The sequence below is a fragment of the Panulirus ornatus genome, chromosome 2 (genome assembly GCF_036320965.1).
Source record: "Panulirus ornatus isolate Po-2019 chromosome 2, ASM3632096v1, whole genome shotgun sequence".
Lineage (NCBI taxonomy): Eukaryota > Metazoa > Arthropoda > Malacostraca > Decapoda > Palinuridae > Panulirus > Panulirus ornatus.
In genome coordinates, this window is record NC_092225.1 from 17,579,311 (window position 1) to 17,602,350 (window position 23,040).

The 23,040-nt window shown below is 42.3% G+C and overlaps 1 protein-coding gene across 2 annotated transcripts in view; it reads right to left on the reverse strand.

Moving 5' to 3' along the window:
• Positions 1–23,040, reverse strand: part of LOC139753751 (protein Wnt-1-like) — a 142,202-nt gene that overhangs the window by 116,617 nt on the left and 2,545 nt on the right. The gene's annotated exons all lie outside the window — the stretch shown is intronic.

The window sequence follows — 23,040 nt, forward strand, 5'->3', positions numbered from 1 at the left end:
CAGAGGAGGGGGGGTTTGGTTCCTCTCCCCAATTGACCGGTCCATTGCATGTCTAATCAGATCTACAATAAACTGGTGGACCATCAGCCAGCTACAGGGAACACCAACCTCCTCCCCATTCCTACTCCAACTATCCAGTGGTTACTCCCCCGTAGTCAACTGCGGCCTGACAGAGGACCCTCTCTCTCTCTCTCTCTCTCTCTCTCTCTCTCTCTCTCTCTCTCTCTCTCTCTCTCTCTCTCTCTCTCTCTCTCTCTCTCTCTCTCCCACCTCAAGCCCCATAAACTTGACGTAATGACCGCGGGGGTCCTAATGATACGATAATTCTGGGGGCTCACTTGTCGCTCCGCGGGGCTGTCCAGGGAGTTTATAATGATGGATGGACGGTCGAAGGCTTTTAGAACCGCGGTCCTCCCGAGGCATCTTTGTTTGCCGGCTGTTATCTTATTACGGAAAACCTCGGACAAGCCATGTTCTTAATTAGAGCCATTAGCGGTGATAAGTGAATTGCCTCGGCCGCTTGTTTTATTCCCGAAATTACCATAGTCCGTCACACGAACCGATTGAGCTTCATAGGGAAGTGTTTTTGTGTCCAGGGAGGATAATACGTGGGTTACGAGAGACTGGAGACTTCAATGCCACTGGTAGGTCTAGGTAGTGATCTCTTTTTTTCTCTTTTTTTTTTTTCTTTTTTGGAATCTTGAAAGTAGCGCAATGATTGTTCTCCTCTTTATTAGGTAGTGAATGTAGTTTAATGTAGATCTTCTTACTACAACTACGACTGCTATCGTTATTACAACGATCACTACTACTACTACTACTACTACTACTACTACTACTATTACGACTACTATCATTCCTACTACGACTATGCCTTCTACTGCTACTAGTATAATGATTATTATTACTGTTACTACTACTACTACTACTACTACTACTACTACTACTACTACTACTACAACCATTACTATTACTACTTCTACTACTATACCATTGCTACTAGTAACCTCACAATTTCCAGTACTACTAATACTACACCACTGTTACTACTACCACCACTATTTTTCCATTACTGCTTCTACTACTACTACTACTACTACTACTACTACACTACTACTATTACTACTACTACTATCACTACTACTGCAACTATTTCTGCCACTACTTCAGCTACTACCATTTCTATAACCACTCAGCGCGTTCGTCCACAGGACGAATTCATTTCTCGTATATTTATTCACACCCATCTCACACGGTGTTGTCAACCATCGCTTAAAAAAAGGGGGACGAATATATCCTTATGTGTCCCTCGTAACTAATTCTTAATGTGATGATAAAGACAGTCTGAGGCTGGAAATCCTCCTTATGGAATGTAGACAACTTGGGCTAACCACAGTGTAAATATATACAAGGGTGTTGCTGGACTTGGCTTGCTTGAGTCTACAGCGCGAGGTTAGAAGTCATCTTTGGCGAGGCTGTATCATCATCCTCGCATGAAGGATAAATCGTCTCGTCTCGTCAGAGAAACTTGTGGCTTCAAAGGACTTTATCCTTTCCCTGCTACTGAGTGTAGAGCAAGCAGCCTTAGAGCTGCAGCAGCCCCTTGAAAAAGTGTCTTGGTCTAAGACCAGGACCCTCTCTGTCGGCGGTGCTGGGGTGAGGAATGATAATGATGATGATAATGATTATGATAATAATGGAATGATTAGAATCATAATGATAGTTCTAATGATGATAATAATGATAATGATAATAATGATAATAATAATGATAATAATAAATGTTAATAATGATGATAGTAATGATAATAATGATAATAATGATAACAATGATAATGATAATTATGATAATAATGATAATAATAATATTAATGATAATGATAATTATGATGATAATGATAATATTAATAAAAATGATGATAATGATAATAATAGATATGTACAGTAAATATTCTCCCACAGTTACTTGAAGGTATCTATGTCTGTCATATGGTAATTGTACATTTTAGTCTAGTGAATATCAAATCGCTAACCTTCGTACTTTCCTAAAATGGTTGTCGACGTAACCGACCTTACTTGCCCATTACCCACTCATATGGTTGTTGAAATGGCCCGTCTCACTTGCCCATTACCCATTCAGATGGCCGTTAAAGTGACCTACTTCACCAGCAAATCATGATCGGTACTTGACTTTGCCATCTGTCTGACCTTCTATATGCACCCTAGCTCTATCACTTTCTGTGTCTCGGTTGTATCGCGTTCCTTGACCATATACCTGCATCCTCTCTATGCACTGTGCTCCTGTCATACTCGCCTCCTCATAGCTATACCATCTTCATACGTGGCTGTATAGCATTCTCCCCTCCGCTATAGCACTTCTTCCGTAGTGGCACTATAATCTATTCCGCCTATCCTCCTCTTCATTTCTACCATCGTGGGTGGAACTATATAGTTCAAGTCTGTACCGCAACCACAACATTCCATCTGTACCCTATTTGTGTGCGGGGTGTTGGGGTACTACTGTAAATCGTCCTCTTAGCCTACTTAACCCGATGGTGGCTGCCTCAGTGTGGCCGATTGAGGCTGGTATGCCAAGAGGAGGAGGAGGAGGAGGAGGTCGTCAGTTGATGTAGGTCCTCGCTTCTCTACGGCTCCCTCCATTCATGGCCTCGCCCGGAGACCCAAGTGGCTCATAATGTGGACTCTTGACTGCTCTATGGCCCCTCGTTCTAGTGAAAGATCTTCTGGATTATTTTCTTCATATGTATATATATGGCAAGGTTTTGAGGAGTGTAGCAGGTTTATTTACATATTTCTAGTAAATCACGCAAGTCCATGGCTTCTACAGTATTTCAAATAACCTGATTTTAGAAGAATTAGAAAGGGAGTTGAGTTCAACGACGCACTATTTGCTCCTTGATTTGATTTCTCGTATATCTACGTTGGACTGTACAAATACGTGGATGCCTGGCAACGTATATACATATACATGTGTGAATGTGTGTGTGTGTGTGTGTGTGTGTGTGTGTGTGTGTGTGTGTGTGTATGTCACATTTCGCTTCCTCTTTAGTGCAGGAGTAACGTGTGTTGCAATACATACAGGTATTTATCTCTTAAGTCTTGACCTCACGTCTGTGTCATACTGTCACTAACCCCAGCGTCCGTCACCCACCCTCCTCCACAACATCCCGTCCCTCTCACACTGTAAAACGCTTGACATAAACGCCACTTCCTCCTTCATTCAGCGCCATCCCCACCTCCCTGCGACCCGTCCATTAACCACCCTTAGAAGTTGTCAACAGCGTGTTATCAGCAGTTATCACGGCGGGATTGTAGGGTGATACACCATTAGCACTCAGCTGGGCACCCGTCCTTATCTCTCACGCGTCACAACCAATACGTTTCCTTCCACAGGAAGATGAATACGTCGGTAGTATAATGGAAGAAAATAATAGGAAAAAAAAAAAAAGAAAAGCTTTTAAGTCTTTATATATTTCCATCTCTCTCTCTCTCTCTCTCTCTCTCTCTCTCTCTCTCTCTCTCTCTCTCTCTCTCTCTCTCTCTCTCTCTCTCTCTCTCTCTCTCTCTCTCAGAGCCTTCATTCTCAACGTCCATTCTTGAAATGGATATTAAGATCGATGGCATTATTTCGGCGGTGGCAACATTTCTTAACCCTGACGCTTTGGAAGCTTAGGGGACTAAAAGCTTAATGTCCGAGGATCCTAAGTATCACCGCTATAAAGATCGCTCTCAATAGCCTTAAAAGGTATTGCTCAACCTTAAGGAGGGGGGAGTGTAGCTTTTTCTAGGTGCGTCACCGTGAATAGTAGGTGAGGGTAGAATGTCTCCCTGTGGGACTCCATGTTGGTGGGTCCTGTTGCCACACAGCCAGGCGTCATACCACCTCATAAACACCCACATCTATCTCCCTCAAAGATGAATATTGAAAGACTCATCCGAATCACTTTTCAGTTGACGTTATGAATAATCATATACAGTGACAATCAGACACCGGAGGTCCTTTCTTTTCTTCTTCTCTTGATGTAATCCATAAATTTTGCTCGTCTGTCGGGGTGAGATGGAATCTTCAGCGTCTTCCTCCCCCGACCTGATCCCAACACCCCGCGAGCTGGTCTTAATGGATACATACACAGGGCTTAATGGCGTCAGACACCGGACGGTAATGGCATCAGACAGTAGCGGATAATGGCATCAGACACTGGCCTTAAATGGCATCAGACAATGGCCTTAAAATGGCATCATTCAGTGGCTATATAGTAGTTCTGATGCCCACCTCACCAAAGCAATGGGAGTTAAGAATCGAGCTACCACATCCTCTCTCTCTCTCTCTCTCTCTCTCTCTCTCTCTCTCTCTCTCTCTCTCTCTCTCTCTCTCTCTCTCTCTCTCTCTCCCTCCCTCCTTCCCACTTATTCCACCATTTGCTTTAGCAACGCCATCCCTCTCCTTCCCACCTCCTCTCCTTCTATGAAATCATTCGCGAGGCCATATATCGCCGAGATTATATACATTAACACATGTAGAGATCAGTATACATGGAGAGATTATATCTGCGAGATGAATATAGAGACGGTTCAGCGGGGTGAGGTAGGTATGGGTGTTGGTGGCCACCTCTGGTAAAATACAGATGTTCTAGGATAAGTCTAAATTGATGCCCGGGTGAAAGGCTCTCCGCTCTTATCTCCTCACAGCGCAGGTAGAGCTGAGCTGCCTAAACTCGCAATTGGCCTTAATGCTTCCTCTTTTTTTTCTTTTTGCCCCGTACTTCCTCATGCTGTCTCACAATGACTCAGAACATCTCATAATGATTCATAACCCCTCACTGTGATTCACAGTGTCTCATGGCGACACACACACAAACACCGCCAGGTAAGAACCCACTCAGCTCCTCGTAACGACTCACAACACCTCACAACGACTCATAACACCTCAAACGACTCACAACACCTCAGAACGACTCACAACACCTCAGAACGACTCACAACACCTCAGAACGTCTCACGACTACTCTCTACCACTTACAACTCCTTATACTGACCCAAGACATCTCACGGCGGCTCACAAAGACTCGCGACAAATCACAACGACTCACAGAGCTTCACAAGCCTTCACAACAACTAACAAAGACTCAAGATGCCTCACATCAGCTCACACTGCTTCAAAAAGATTCTTCATGATAACTCACAACGACTTTCAACATCTAAAAATACTCATAAGAATTCACAACGCTCTACATCAATCACAGTCCCTCACAACGACTCACAATGGCTCATGATAACTCAAAACATCTCACAGTCCCCCCCACAACACTAATAACCTCTCATAACGACACACGGACGCCTCGCAACGACCCATAACACTCACAACATCTCACGCCTCGTCTCTCGCGGGAGATAACCCATAAAAGGTAATCGTTCATTCTAAAAGCCATGTCTAATCTCACCCCCCCCTTTTTTTTCAATAGATATTATTTGAATTTGTTCCCCATAACAGAGAGTCACACTCATTCGCTTGGCCTTTGATACTGCCTCACACTTATCATCACCACCTCATATTTCCCCTTCCCTCCCTCCTCCTCCCTTCATCACGCTTGTAGTGTGCCATACTATTTCACGTCGCTTCAAACTTTCTAACATATTTATCTCACACTCGCCTGCTCCTTGAAATCCCTCTCCCTACCTCCCCCTTTTTACATATCCATACTAATCCCCCTTCACACTGTCACTCTACTGAGCATTCACGTTTCTCTTTGTCTGTGATATCTCGTAATCCACACCCCTTTCCCCCCCCTTCCTCAACCCCTCTTTCACCTCCTCCTCATCTCTCTCTCTCTCTCTCTCTCTCTCTCTCTCTCTCTCTCTCTCTCTCTCTCTCTCTCTCTCTCTCTCTCTCTCTCTCTTTCTGCTCTTCGCTCTCATCACACTCGCCCGCATTCCTTCATACTCGGCTGATCCAGAGATGCGCGCGCATTAAAGGGGCCATTGATAAGGTCATTGGTCATGGCGGGAATATTGATAAAACACCTTTGCCCGGATGCGTTGAGTGACACACCTCGATCCTGGAGTCTGATATGCAAAACAGCGACTGTGACTACCGAAGGGCGATTCATCATGATTATTGATCGATAACATGGCACTAAGGAACAGTCTGGGCTGCAGTTTGTGTGTGTGTGTGTGTGTGTGTGTGTGTGTGTGTGTGTGTGTGTTCTTACCTGAAAATTCTGGGTAAAATATTTATATGTATCATGGATTTGATTTGCAGTTCATATTTCACTTCTTATTATGTTGAATTTGTTCATTCCACTTGAAGGGTTTGAATTCAGAGATTGGTAGACAGATAACTGGATAGATAGATACATACATACATATATGTACATACATTTATGTATACATACGTAAAGAGAGACAGAATGGAAGAGAAAATGAAGGAGAGAGAGAAGATGAGAGAGGAACGAAGATGGATAAGGTAATTGTATATTCCTACCTACGAGTATCTACCTTCGTATCTACCTACCTACGAGTATCTACCTACCTTCCTATCTACCTATCCACAAGTACCTCCCTTTCTATCTACCTAACCATTATACAAGTGCCTACCTTTCGGTGTACCTACCTACGAGTACCTACCTTCCAATCTACCTACCTTCGAGTACCTACCTTCCTATCTACCTACCTATGAGTACCTACCTTCCTATCTACCTACCTTCGAGTACCTACCTTTCTATCTACCTACCTTCGAGTACCTACGACGAGATATTTCCACAGTGGCGGGGATAGCGCGTAGCGCTGACTGCAGGAAAGGCTACGTCTACGAGGAACGAGTAATGAGTTACGTGTTGTCAGGTGTTGTGTGCGACGTGAAGAATATTTTACGTTTATGGAATGAGAGTCGGTGTACCCACGTCTTAGGTGAAGCAGAGAGGAACAAAACAACTTCTTGGGGGGCAATGGAAGGACACTTGACAGTCACTGAAGTGCTGGATCTTCGCAGCAGCAACTCCTCCTTCGCGAAAAGAAAGCACCCCAGGCTGTATAGATGGAGAGGGGTGTCCTACCGAAGTACCTCTTCTCCACCTTACCAGAGAAAGTGATAATTGGGTGATAAGTCTCTCTCTCTCTCTCTCTCTCTCTCTCTCTCTCTCTCTCTCTCTCTCTCTCTCTCTCTCTCTCTCTCTCTCTCTCTCTCTCTCTCCAGGGAGGTAGGTAGGTGAACGGATGAGAAAATGGGTGTGATGATAGGTGGGGAAATTGGGTAAAGATGGGAGAGGAGGATGTAGGTAGGTCAAGGGGACACGAGAGAGAGAGAGAGAGAGAGAGAGAGAGAGAGAGAGAGAGAGAGAGAGAGAGAGAGAGAGAGAGAGAGAGAGAGAGAGAGAATCCATTGGCTATAACCATCGCGTTGCTCGACATTCGCAGACACACTTACAAAGGGACCCCCCGCCCGTCCGTAGGCTGTGCACCCGGAACTGCCCCTTGTCCTGGATAAGGTCAGGGAGGAAGAAATGTATGAGCGTTGATTATGGGAAATTAGAACTCATGAAACCTGATTGAAAATCTCGATAGCCAAAGAAAAGAAATTAAACAAGATCTGCAAGCGTTAAGTGTAATGACTTTTCTTTGATTCCCAAAGTTTGGCTTCATTGAGCACGAAGATACGACCCTCGAGCACGACGTTACGACCCTCGAGCATGACGTTACGACCCTCGAGCATGACGTTACGACCCTTGAGCACTACGGTACAAGGCTTGGGTATAATGGCGTGACCTTTAACATGATTCATAAAGGTTAGATCAAAGGGCAGACCATCATGCTCAAGGATAGTACCGTTTGTGCTCCAAGGTCGTACCGTTTTCATCTAAAGGTTGCACCGTTGTGTTCAAGGGACGGACCGTCGTGCTCGCAAATCGTATCGTCGTGCTCAGGGGTCGCACTGTCGCGCTCAGAGGTCGTGTCACGGTGTTCAAGGGTCGCAACGTCGTGTTCAAGGGTCGTATCTTCTTGTTCACAGGTCGTGTCATGGTGTTCAAGGGTCGCACCGTTGTGTTCAAGGGTCGTATCTTCTTGTTCAGGGGTCGTGTCATGGTGTTTAAGGGTCTCAACGTCGTGCTCATGGGTCGTATCTTCTTGTTCAGGGGTCGTGTCATGGTGTTCAAGGGTCGTATCTTCTTGTTTAGGGGTCGTCATGGTGTTCAAGGGTCGTAACGTCGTGCTCAAGGGTCGTATCTTCTTGTTCAGGGGTCGTGTCATGGTGTTCAAGGGTCGTAACGTCGTGCACAAAGGGTCGTATCTTCTTGTTCAGGAGTAGTGTCATGGTGTTCAAGGGTCGTAACGTCGTGCTCAAGGGTCGTATCTTCTTGTTTAAGGGTCGTGTCATGGTGTTCAAGGGTCGTAACGTCGTGCACAAGGGTCGTATCATGGTCAGGGGTCGCAAAGTCGTGCTCAGAGATTGTACGGTCGTTCTCAAGGGTCCGACAGCTCCAGCCAGCTCCCTGGCCAAATGAAAGACATCCTGGGTTGTGTCCTCAAGGTGCGTCCGTTCCCCTCTGACCCCTGGAGGTATTTCTACCACATACCTGCCAAAATCTTCAGGTCTACAGCAGCCTCTTAGCCCACTCATTAGTGTCCACCGACCCCAACTACCTGTGTCTCACCTCAGTCTCCCAGTCTCACTGTTTTTGTCTCGTGTTCTCGATGTCTTTAGCTCTGATTTTTTTTCTCTTTTTTTGAGATATTTCATTTTCTTGTTCATCTTGCTCCTTTTTGCCTCTTTTGTCTCATTTTCTTACTTCATGATTTTTCTTTCTTGATTTTCTCTTCCTTTTTTTTTCTTACTTAAGTCATCCTTCGTTTGTCTGTCTGTGCCTCTTAATCCATTCTGTCTCTCCTTAAATAATTCTCTTATTTTCTGTGCCCTACTTTACCTTATCTCTTTTACTCTCGTTTGGCTCGAGTTTCGTTTTACATTCACTCTCATCTCTTACTTGTTTATCAGTTTCATCATCACCATTCCACTCTTCATCATACGATTACCTATTTGTACTGTAAAGATAGAGACTTAAGTTCGTGTGAGTCCATCTCTTGAAAACACACACACACACACACACACACACACACACACACACACACACACACACACACACACACACACACAACACAAACAGAAACTCACACACACACACACACACACACACACACACACACACACACACACACACACACACACACACACACACACACAACACAAACAGAAACTCACACACACACACATATATCGTACAACTTCAGACCTCTTATCCAGGTGCTCCTGCGGCTTCAACGCTGCGCTACACTCAGTAGACGAGTGCCGAGGGCAGTACAAGCAAGCAACATAAGCTTAGGCATGACAATGCAGGTGAAGGATGGGCATGGGGGATGGGGGGGGGGAGCATGAAGTCCTGGGTGTATACAGACACTGTTGATGATCTTGATGGCTGTTCGAACTAGCACTGTGGTAAGAACCTCTCGATAACCACTGGTGCCGTAAGCACCATCCATCAGGACCTGTGTAACGTAGGATCTGTTTTCGTGGCACTTGTATGGATGATAAGGATGAGGTGGTTGGGTCATCTAGAGTGACGTTACTAGTGATGGACACATCATCCACAACCCACCCTGGCTGTGAGACACTTGTTTAGGTCAATCTTGAGTTTTATGATTCTGTTTTCATCTTTTTTTCTTTTGTCTTAAAGATGGACTCGAGATTTGTCTTTGTAATCTCTTATCTTCATAATGATGAAGACACTTGACTTGTCTTCGTCCAGACGTGAGGATCCTGGCTCTAAAAGACACGTTCCTTGGTGGTGCTCTCTGACCACACCTGGTCTTGTGAGCCATCAGTGTTCGCTTGACTCGCCTGGGCTCATGACATGAGTAAATTCACGTCGATGTGAGATGCAAGTGTTGTTCTAGTGAACCTTGAGATAAAGATAGTCTGCTCTACACTGACATACTCCTCCGTGCCTCCTCGTGGTGATTTCTCATTTTCTTGAGTTTCACTAGTTTAGTTTATTTCTATAAAGTAATATGATGTTTTAGTTTAAAGCGTTGGAGAGGACAATCGGATACCGAAGGTGGGCCATCTGCCAACGTGATGTGGGGATTACGTTGCCATATTGGTCCTCACTGGTGCCTTGTAGGCAATGTAGAATCCCTTTATACCTAACTAGAGCCGGTGCACACTACTGAAAGTCATACCTCCACCACTGCAGGCCTCACTGCCACCACTGCAGGCCATCCTACCCCAGCTGGAGGTCACATGACCACTGCATGTCACATGACCACCACAGTGTGTGTGTGTGTGTGTGTGTGTGTGTGTGTGTGTGTGTGTGTGTGTGTGTGTGTTGTGTGTGTGTGAGGAACAAGTGCGTTCCCAGTTATACACTATATTCTGTTTTACGTTACGTGAGACGGTGGGGACTAAAACAAGCACAGTCGATGCAATGTTGGCTGTGAAGGTAAGCTGATGAGTTTATAGAAGTGTGGAGAGGAGGGGGAGTAATCTAAGCTGACCCCCTTAAGGTCAGATCAAAGGTCGTAGCGTCGTGTTCAAAGGGTTAATGCCCTCGTAAGAGCCATGTATGTTTTACCTGTACATAAAGATCATAACCTCTATGGAACATCTGTACCTACACGGCATTACAAGTGTCTCCATTTGAGCACCTGTGGTTTACCTCTGTAATTACCCTTCGCGCTGACCTGTATATAGTTATATCCGCCCCAGACGGCCCTGCCTCCCTGACTGTATATAGTTAAGGACCCACCTGCAGAAGGATTGCCATTAACATTCTCGAGCGAGAGTGTCTGGGTTGCTGCTAATGGGCTGGGCCATGAGAAAGACATAGGAAACACTGAGGACACCATAGTATTATCCTGTTAAGCATAATTGCCAGGCGACACCCACGCATACACAAGCCCCCATCAAAGGGCTTGCGACTCAGGCGCTGTGTGTAGCTTCTCTCGGTGCAAAGTCCTCCTTGATGTGGACAAACGTGGAGGACCTCGGGTGCCGTGTTCGAAGGTGGGATTTTTGTGGGCTGACGAAGATGTAGACGCAGGTTGTAGAAAGTTGTGAGGTTTTTAGAGGGAAACATTAAAAACGCCCCAGAGTTAATGGTAAATAAATCGTTATGTTCTTTAGAAATTCCGCTAAATAGTTCCGTTTTATTGTTCGACTCTTCATTCGTTTTCATGTTACTGCTGTTTAGAATTGATATACTTTTGCACTAAAGATGCGGATTACCCAATGTAATCCAACGATTAGATTGCAACTTTGTCATCTATTCCCGAAGACAGAAACATTTGAAGCCGAACACAAATGGAAAGTTGACTTAAGTCTTTAGATAAGCCATTTATCATGCTACATGTTAAATGTTCATTGGTGATAATGTAGTGTTAGGGGGTCACTTCTCGCCACTTTTGAAGTGACCCTTCTACCCTGCTGGAGTAACCTCTTGCTCCTATGAAGGTGACCTCTGTCCACCTTACCACCGTGGTGACTATATCAGTTTGTCCTACAGACCTGTGATTTCTGTCTTTTTTCTATATGTTTCTTATTGACTACCCGTCTATCTGTCTGTACCTCTGACAGTACAATTGGCTCGATACAGAACTTTGCGCTCTCCAGAGAAGCTGCCATTTCTTAGGGATGAACGAACGTTAATGAATTATGTGATTATTATTCATAAGTATACAAAGGAGAGGTTGTGGGATGTTGACGTGCCGAGTGGAACGAATGCTGTGCAATGTTCTGACCATTTTCAAGTAGAGGTGAGAGTAAGGAAAAACATTCGATTGTGGGCTTAGTGAAAGAGGAAATAACGCTGACATACGTGTGAAATAGTGGCGAAAGTGAACGAGTTTAGAAAAGTGGCCTGTGTGCAAAAATACCACGAGAGAGTGAGTGAGGAATGGCCTACGGTGAGAATATATGAGACTGCCAGAATAAAAGAGTGAAAGATATTTAAGGGAGAGTGTTTGGCTGCTAGGGTAAAGTGTGTGGTATGCAGAGGGTAGGACGTGGAGATATGGGAAAGGGTAGTGAGTAGTGGAAAGAAGTCCAAGGCGAGCAGACAGGGGAGAAAATATCTCCAGGGAAGGAATGCGATTGATTGAGAGGAATGCAAGTGTAAGTGTCAAGCGCTTAGGAGAAAAGTGCAAGAGCTTGAAAAGTAGGCAGATGAGAGAGAAGTAGAGGTTTGATTGAAGTCCAGAGAGAATAAGAAAGTGTTCTGGAAGAAATGAATTGTGTGAGAACAACAGGACAATAGGGGGATGACGGTGACGAGAATGGAAGTGAAAGTGTTAATAGATTAAGATGTAGGAAGGAGATGGACACGTATTCTGGACTGCTTAATGTGATGGTTGACAGGGAAGCGAATGTGGTGTGTTTGGGACGAGATTGGAGTCGGAGTGAAGGATAGAAAGAAAGGAGGTAACATAAGCCTTGTGCAAGATGAAACGTGGGAAAGCATCGGGGGTGGATGAGACTGCAGCTGAATTTCTCAAGAAAATGGAGGACAGTGTTGTTGATTCGTTACCAAGACTTATGGACTAATGAATGTATGAAGACTGGTGGAACGCATTCATAGTACGCTTGTATGAAAGCAAGGAACACAAAAATTAAATTTCATTTTGTCAAGGTAGAGTATCAAATTTGAGAAGTAGATCTGTTAATGTGTTGAACTAGTCAGTAACTGTGCATGTTGTACACAGAGCAGGTGATTGGGAAGGAGCAGTGTGGTTTAAGAGGAGGTAGAAGGTGTGTACACCTGACTCCTGCTTTGAAGAAGGTGAGTTTCTCTTTGTGAAGGTGGGTCAGCACCAACGATTCTGCGATGTCACCTAAGCTCTTTAATCTGTTCATAGACGGGATGGTGAGGAAGGGGAATGCAAGGGTCTTGGAGCAGTATGTTGGTGGCGAGGGGTAAGGTGGAAAAACTCTAGGGAGAAATTCCAGAGGCTGGTAACAGAACTTGGAAAAAGTGTATATAGGAAGATACATATTGTCAGCAGAAGTGGTGCAACAGGGAAATGAGAGAAGACAGTTTCATTGTAAACTTAAACAAGGAAGACCTGGATGAAGTACCTGTGTTTTAGATCCCTGGAAGAGGATATGAGAGCGGATGGAACAATAATTAGTGGAGGGAATCAGTGTAGAAGAGGGAGTTAAGGTCCTGGTCGCGGTAAGAAATGTGTAAAAGGAAAGATAGATTAGCGTAAGGGCGAAAATGAGTGTGTATGAAGGGATTATACATCCCGACTGTTGTAGGCATGCAATTCTTGGACCTTACATGCATAGGAGAGGAGAAGGGTGTGTGCGTTGGATAGGAAATGCTTGAGGACGATACGTTAAGCAGTTAAGCAAGAGTTGATCGTGTGAGTGATGACTTTGCGAGAAAGAGATGATGTAATATTTGTCGTCTGAGTGACAGAGATGACTAGAGTGTGCTGAGGTTGTTTTGGTGAAAAGAAGAGGATGAGAGAAGAGAGACTGACATAGATCTTTGTCTCGGAAAAGGAGGGAACAAAGGGAAGGAAGTGATCGTGGAGGAGATGAAAGGAAGAAGTGAAGAAAGCTTTACGATATCGGGACCTGAATATTCAAGAGGGCGAGAGGCGTGTGTTGGATGGAAATTTCAGAGCGTTGTGATATATGAGGGGCCGAGGCACTGTTCATGGACTGATGCCGACCATATAAAGTAATCAAGGTACATTATAAACGACATCTACAGAGGGATATGCACAAATGAGATCTGTGTTCTCCCCTGACTGGTATCTCCTGAACATGTGGAGGAAACTTTATATATATATATATATATATATATATATATATATATATATATATATATATATATATATATATATATATCTTCCCAGGAGCAGCGAAACAGCAGCAGGCATCTCATCAGTACCCATGTGGACAGGTGTGTGTCAGCGGCCCGTCACCGCCACACACGTCACCAACATCAACAATGGCAGTCACACGCCGCTACCAGACGTCATCCTTTCAACCCTCCCTCCTTGCCCGGCATACAGAGATATTTGCACGGATCTTCCTCACATCTCTCTCCATCTATGTTCATCTCTTGATTACTTATGTCTCCTCCTCTAATCTTGCTTAAGTACATGTTTGTGTCTTCTTTTTTTACGTGCTGAAGAATAGCATTGCGACTAGAATTAAATGCAATACTTAAATCGTCTTAATGTTATGAATTTATTAAACTAGTGATTATAGGTGTTAGTGTTTGCCCATTATGTGAAAACGTATGTGTTTTTGTATTACCTTGCGAATTTGTGTGTGCTTTTGTGTGTATTAGCGTGTAAATGAGCTGTTGTATTCTTATGTATTTGAGAGTGAATATATATATATATATATATATATATATATATATATATATATATATATATATATATATATATATATATATATATATATATATATATGTGTGTGTGTGTGTGTGTGTGTGTGTGTGTGTGTGTGTGTGTGTGTATGTATGTGTGTGTGTATGTGTGTGTGTCTGTGTCTGTGTATGTGTGTGTGTGTATGTGTATGTGTGTGTGTGTGTGTGTGTGTGTGTAATTTCTTATTCATGATTACCAATTCGTAAAGTACAGACTGGATGTTTTACACTTGTAAGGCCCCATCTCATGAACTTATTCAATCACGCACCTTCTTCAACTTTTTGTATACTCTCAATATTCAGATTATCATCAAAGCTTCTTCCAATTCTTCCACTATTTTCATTTCTATTGAAGCACTACTCTACATCTTTTGCATCGCTTCTCTTGTTTAGTTTCTTGTTATGGCTCATGTTTGCATTATCTCTGCATGCTTTGAAGAACCGTTCACTGTCGACATCATCAAACCGGTTTATAAACTTGAAAATTGTGATCAAGATATTCATTACTCTTCTCTCTTCCATGGTGGGCAAGTCTATGACCTCTAACCCCTCACTATAACTCAGCTGTCTCAATTTGGGTAACATCTTTTTTGTCCTTCTTTGGACCATGGCTATCTATTCTTTGTTATTCTCTAAGTCTCTCAAGTGCGGTCACCACATGTAGAAACAAATGTTGTAGTTTTCATATAACGTAGAATGTGAACAGCTGGCTGGATATTTCCTTATCCCTGTAATTCATATGCGATCCTGCTATTTACCAATAAACATTTTTCCTAAAGTGGAATTCTGATGACAAGTTTGGTACAAGTATCGACTCCCAAGTCTCTCTCACACAGAAAATCCTATAGCAACCTTTTTCCCACTATATGATACTCGTATCGAAGTCATCTTTCGTGTGTCCCATCCTCATTGCTCTGCATTTACTCGGGTTGAGTTTTATCACCCGTCTTTCAAACCATCTTTAGAAAATGTCTAAGTCCCCTAATAAGTCCAATTGTAAGTTGTTGCGCTCGTCATTATTCTTTATTTCCCTCAACATTTGCCAGTATGACTCTAGTGTTTCTGGAACATCACATACACGTGATGAGTGTGGACCCAGGAACGACCCTTGTGCTACGCCGCTGGTAATCCCAATTCATTTCGAGAGGGATCATCCGATATGTTTTCTTTGTTCCCTTCTACTGCAATAATTTTCTATGCATCATAGAAGTCAGTCTGCACGTTCTTCCTGACAGAAGATCCAACTTCTTCACCACCCTACACTTTGGCAGAGTATCACAAGCTCTCTCGTTGTCCAGAAGCACAATTCACACATCCATCTCTTTTTTTCAAAGACAGAATCCACTTTCTCACAGAAAACTACGAGATTTGTATTACGTTTACGTAACCTCCCTTCCTTAAATCCATGATGTTTCTCATTTATGTAATTTCTCCTCTACATTTACACACCCATTTTCTTTCTGATTGTCTTTTCAGTTTTTTGAACCACACTCTTCGTTAAGAGACTATTTCATAGTTTAGCGCAACTTCCCCATCTCATTTCTTAAAGATAGACATTACATTTGCTCTCTGCCAATCCCTTAGCGTTACACGTCCTGCCATGACATACTGAACTGTATTGCAAACGGCTTATCAAACTTATCTGCACTCTTTTTTAGCATATTTGGAGAAATTTCATCAGGACCATAAGATTGATATGGGTCAAGGCATTCTACACTCTTGTTATATTTTTTTCGACCTATTTCAAAGCCTTTCAAGACCTTGTCTTCATTCTGCATCACTGGTGTTAAGGCTATAGTGCATTCTGTTGTGAAAACACTTTGATACATGTCGTCCAGCTCGAAGCATGCCTTTACAGCATGCTTCACAACTCATTCATTTCATTCCTTAATTGGATTAGATTCTCTTTAGGCCACTTTTTACTCATAATGAATTTATGGAAACGTTCTGGAATATCCCTTGATATGTCCACAATATGCTCTTCGTGTTTTTTCTCTCATCCTTCCTTATCTTACTTTACTCATTCCTTGCATCGCTTATCTTGCATGCTAGCTGGTGGCCATTGAATAGCCTCCTTGGTATGTACCTAAGCTCATTGGCTTTTTTAGATAATTTGTTAAATCATACCTATTCCTCTTTTTTTTTCTTCTTCTTCTTCTTTATATGCGGTTAAAGTTACCTAGGTTTTAGCTCCGTCATTGTGAATCTTATAGACCCTTCCATAACAATGATCTGTGCTATGACAATGGGACAGTTTTTCTCAAATCAAAATTCTCTTAGAAACTGCTTAACTTTTTATTCTCCACGATGATATGCTCTGTCTTCGTGTGGTATCCTGTCTGATATTTTCATGCCTTTAGTAACCACTTGGTCAGACTCAAGCATTACACAATAACTTTTTTCAAATTGGTGTATCCTAGACACTTTCATTTTCCTTGTTACTGTGTAAAGATATGATCAAGTAACGATAGTGTATGAGCCCCTCTGACTAGTGGTAAGGAAAGTTTTCCTGTATACCTCTGATGATTTGTGTCTTGTTGACTCTGTGTCTTTTTCTTTATGATTATAATTTACCCATTATTAGATTTTTTATCATCTCTGAGGAATTCGTGGCTCGCCACTTCCATTCCTATCCTGTTTGCTATCTAATTCTTATCAGTATTTATTTTTTCATTCACTGAGGTTCTTTGGAGGATTCTGAATTATCATTACTGCTTTGCCAATTGTTCCAACAAGAAATCTTCCCATTACATGCTGCTTGAGGGAGCCATCCATCGTTGTTTCCTGAAACAGAAGGGTGTCTCTTATTTGTAGACACAATTCTTCTCCTCATTTGTCTTTCTTTCCTTCTTTTCCATCATGTATCCCTCAGGATAGGTAAGGTCAGATCTTATATCTTTACTAAGTTTTGTCTTTAGTACTCCAACAATATCAAGTTTGCTTTCCCTAATTCGATCCTTGAACTCCAGCTGTTTTACATGTACTACCAGTCCATCAGTGTTATACTTCATATGTAATCTAAAACACTTCATTTGGTATTCCTGATGTCTTTGAGGTTGTAGGCCTGATTGCTTTATTTGATATCAATTTTAGCCTTCTGGCGTATTCTCATCTCTCTCTCTCTCTCTCTCTCTCTCTCTCTCTCTCTCTCTCTCTCTCTCTCTCTCTCTCTCTCTCTCTCTCTCTCTCTCTCTCTCTCTCTCTCTCTCATTCTTCATTCATTATATTATATCTGATGTTTACTCCACTGATTCCTCTCTGTTCTCAAGTTTCTTGACTTACTGTAGTACCTCCTGGTTTCAAAACTTCATATTGAAAGTAAACATTACTGGTCGTCACCCATTGTTCTCATCATACCTACAGTTCCCTGTATCCCTTTTATTTCAGAATGAACTTGGCCCATTTATAGCCTATACTAGTCCTTGGATCAGTATTTCTTCATTTGACATCCTTTTCTCTTTGGCGGGAATATGGTCTTCTCCATGTCCAGAAATCCTCATTGACTCACGTCTGTCTACCATCCTCTTTACTAACATTCTATACCACCGTTCGTTTTCTTTTTTCTAAAAATGAAATGTAGTGATCCTGAATATTCCTCACTTTCGAAACCCACCAAACAAATCATATACTTCCATTATTATAATTAATCTGTTTCTGTCGGTGTATATTACTCTCTCTACAGGATGAATTAGGTCTCCTTGTCTCAATGTATGTCTTTAGGTCTTTCCTCTGCACCAAAACTAATCTCTGTTTCTATTTCTTATTCCCAACATTAATTCCTATTCTCTATCCGCTGTTTTTTACAGCCTCTGAGACCTGTGTTGTGAGCATTCTTTTTTTTCCTTTTTTTTTTTGTGTGTGTTTAGGAGGGTGGATGGATGTGTGCAGTCTTCATACGACAACGTTTGCAGGTCTTACGATATTTTAGCCCCGACTCATCGAACACTGGACTGCCAGGCGAACGATACTGATCATACATTAATCATACTCTACATGCCCTCACCAGCCTCACTCACCACTCCCCCTCACTACTCACCACGTATACTCAACATACGTGTACCTCTATAATACGAGGATTCACTTTTGTTTCCCTTGCCTTTATAAAGTGGCATGATGCAGTCTTTCCGCCAGTACTCTGTCATTTCGCCTGTAGCCATATATATACGATGAATATCCCTTTTATGAATAAGAATTCAGTAAATGCATACTCAACCGCAATTTTGCCATTATCTCACAATATCCTCTAGGACTCTCAGCCATAATGTCACAAGCATGTTCTTTATAGTATATAGTTTTACTATAGCTTCTTGGAGATAAAGTCGGCTTCCTATATTGCTTTCAAAAATTTCTCATATTTAGAGAATATGATTTGAAGTACAAAGGGAACTCTGCGAATATATATATATATATATATATATATATATATATATATATATATATATATATATATATATATATATATATATATTTCTCTCTTGTGTCTCCCCTGATGTGATTATTACACGAAAGTGCACTTGGGAACTTATCGTGTTTCATTTTCCCCGTGGACTCATAGGAATATCTTGATCACACGCAAAATTGTGATCCTTTCCAATATATATATATATATATATATATATATATATATATATATATATATATATATATATATATATATATATATATATATGTGTGTGTGTTTGTGTGTGTGTGTTTGTGTGTGTGTGTTTGTGTGTGTGTGTTTGTGTGTGTGTGTTTGTGTGTGTGTGTTTGTGTGTGTGTGTTTGTGTGTGTGTGTTTGTGTGTGTGTGTGTGTGTGTGTGTGTGTGTCTGTGTGTCTGTGTGTGTATGTTTTATTGAACGTTCCATGCTTGAGGTTACATTGCAAGTGAAAAGTCTAAAGGAGTGCATATTTCTCTGCTATTGGAAGAAACGCAGCCATGGGCTACAAAGCCTTTAGAAAGGTCCACGATAAATCCATAACTTTTTCATAGAAATTGTTTCTGACGTAAGTATATATGTATATATATATATATATATATATATATATATATATATATATATATATATATATATACCACTTCCCGTGCTAGCGAGGTAGCGCTAGGAGCAGACAAAGAATTGGCCTCATTCTCTCAGGTCCTCTCTCCAGCTGTTGTGTATAATGCACCGAAACCACAGCCCCCTATCCAAAACCAAACCCCACAGACCATTCCGTGATTTCTGCCGACCCGTTCCTATGCCCTAGTTCAGCTCATCGACAGCACGTCGTCCCCTGTAAACCGCTTTGCTCCAATGCGCTCCATGCATTACACGGCTCACGGCGTCTTGTGTGTTCAGACCCACATAATCAACATCGTAAGATCTGGTGCCCAAAAGCTGAGGGTTTTATACAGCAGCCGTAACTCTTGAGAGCAGCTGTATCATATCTACAGGGACCTCATTCGTCCTAATATGGAGTTCAGCTTACAATTTGAGGTAGCTCTTCCTCCATCCCTTTGCTTAACCAGAATGGAATCCAAAACCTTCCGTCTCATTAATACTCCTGGCATCACCACTCCCCAGCCATCCCTTTCTGTACCTTACGATGCTCTCTCTCTCTCTCTCTCTCTCTCTCTCTCTCTCTCTCTCTCTCTCTCTCTCTCTCTCTCTCTCTCTCTCTCTCTCTCCTTTATCTATAGGTGTTTTTTTGCCTCTGTTCTCGTGAGCTGTCTGCATGTGTCACCACCCCCAGGGGTTGGAAGCGAGGCATGCGTCTGACGGCTACTTCCTACGCTTTCTGTGCGAGGACCAGACATTCGAGAATGGACCGTTATGATGCCTAGTGAACAACTAAATTTTGGAACCATCTTTCTCCTTTTGTCTTTTTTCATAAAGCCTTCCTGCTTTTAAAGAGTCAGGCTCACAGACACCTGCGGAGCCTTGATGTATTCCTCCTCTCTTTTAATCACGCCATATTTCTTTAGCTTTTAGTTAGCTTTTCAGTGAGATGTCTTGCTCGTGTCATGTCGGTCTCCAATATATATATATATATATATATATATATATATATATATATATATATATATATATATATATATATATATATAATTCGAATGGATTAAAAACCGGATAATCTGTTGAAATGTTCGTGTATAGCGGTGTACAATGTCGCCCAATTCAAATACAGGTATACATTTCCTTAATGTGGAGGGTGTTAACTTTGATTCCGTATATAAAGTTCAGCAAAACAGAGCGTTCTGAATGCAAAGCAAAAAAGCTTTAGCTTATATATATATATAAATATATATATATATATATATATATATATATATATATATATATATATATATATATATATATATATATATATACTTGCCCCTCTTTCCAAAACTCTTGCATTTACCTCCCTAACAACCCCATCCATAAACAAATTAAACAACCATGGAGACATCACACACCCCTGCCGCAAACCTACATTCACTGAGAACCAATCACTTTCCTCTCTTCCTACACGTACACATGCCTTACATCCTCGATAAAAACTTTTCACTGCTTCTAACAACTTTCCTCCCACACCATATATTCTTAATACCTTCCACAGAGCATCTCTATCAACTCTATCATATGCCTTCTCCAGATCCATAAATATTACATACAAATCCATTTGCTTTTCTAAGTATTTCTCACATACATTCTTCAAAGCAAACACCTGATCCACACATCCTCTACCACTTCTTAAACCACACTGCTCTTCCCCAATCTGATGCTCTGTACATGCCTTCACCCTCTCAATCAATACCCTCCCATATAATTTACCAGGAATACTCAACAAACTTATACCTCTGTAATTTGAGCACTCACTCTTATCCCCTTTGCCTTTGTACAATGGCACTATGCACGCATTCCGCCAATCCTCAGGCACCTCACCATGAGTCATACATACATTAAATAACCTTACCAACCAGTCAACAATACAGTCACCCCCTTTTTTTTTATAAATTCCACTGCAATACCATCCAAACCTGCTGCCTTGCCGGCTTTCATCTTCCGCAAAGCTTTCACTACCTCTTCTCTGTTTACCAAATCATTTTCCCTAACCCTCTCACTTTGCACACCACCTCGACCAAAACACCCTATATCTGCCACTCTATCATCAAACACATTCAACAAACCTTCAAAATACTCACTCCATCTCCTTCTCACATCACCACTACTTGTTATCACCTCCCCATTTGCGCCCTTCACTGAAGTTCCCATTTGCTCCCTTGTCTTACGCACTTTATTTACCTCCTTCCAGAACATCTTTTTATTCTCCCTAAAATTTAATGATACTCTCTCACCCCAACTCTCATTTGCCCTTTTTTTCACCTCTTGCACCTTTCTCTTGACCTCCTGTCTCTTTCTTTTATACATCTCCCACTCAATTGCATTTTTTCCCTGCAAAAATCGTCCAAATGCCTCTCTCTTCTCTTTCACTAATACTCTTACTTCTTCATCCCACCACTCACTACCCTTTCTAATCAACCCACCTCCCACTCTTCTCATGCCACAAGCATCTTTTGCGCAATCCATCACTGATTCCCTAAATACATCCCATTCCTCCCCCACTCCCCTTACTTCCATTGTTCTCACCTTTTTCCATTCTGTACTCAGTCTCTCCTGGTACTTCCTCACACAGGTCTCCTTCCCAAGCTCACTTACTCTCACCACCCCCTTCACCCCAACATTCACTCTTCTTTTCTGAAAACCCATACATATCTTCACCTTTGCCTCCACAAAGTATTCTTTCTCCTCTATCCCCAGGGATACCTATCCCCAGGGATATATATATATATATATATATATATATATATATATATATATATATATATATATATATATATATATATATATATATATATGCTTCCCACGTATTCCCTGCGTGTCGTAGAAGGCGACTAAAAGGGAAGGGAGCGGGGGGCTGGAAATCCTCCCCTCTCATTTCTTTTTTTTTTATTTTCTAAAAGAAGGAACAGAGAAGGGGGCCAGGTGAGGATATTCCCTCAAAGGCCCAGTCCTCTGTTCTTAACGCTACCTCGCTAATGCGGGAAATGGCGAATAGTATGAAAATATATATATAAAGAGTGTGGTTGAGAGAGCATAAGAGGGTGTATTGAAATGTTTTGGTCGCATGGAGAGAATGAGTAAGGAAAGATTGACAAAGAGGATATATGTGTCAGAGATGGAGGGAACGAGGAGAAGCGGGAGACCAAATTGGAGGTGGAAGGATGGAGTGAAATAGATTTTGAGCGACCAGAGCCTGAACATACAGGAAGGTCAAAGGCGTTCAAGGAATAGAGTGAATTGGAACGATGTGGTATACCAGGGTCGACATGCTGTCAATGGATTGAACCAGGGCATGTGAAGCGTCTGGGGTAAACCATGGAAGGTTTTGTGGGGCCTGGATGTGAAAAGGGAGCTGTTGGTTCGGTGCATTACACATGACAACTAGAGTCTAAGTGTGGATGAATGTGGCCTTTGATGTCCTTTCCTATCGCTACCTCGCGCGCGCGCGCGGGGGGAAGGGGGGGTGTCATTTCATGTGTGGTGGGGTGGCGGCGAGAATGGATGAAGGCAGCATGTAT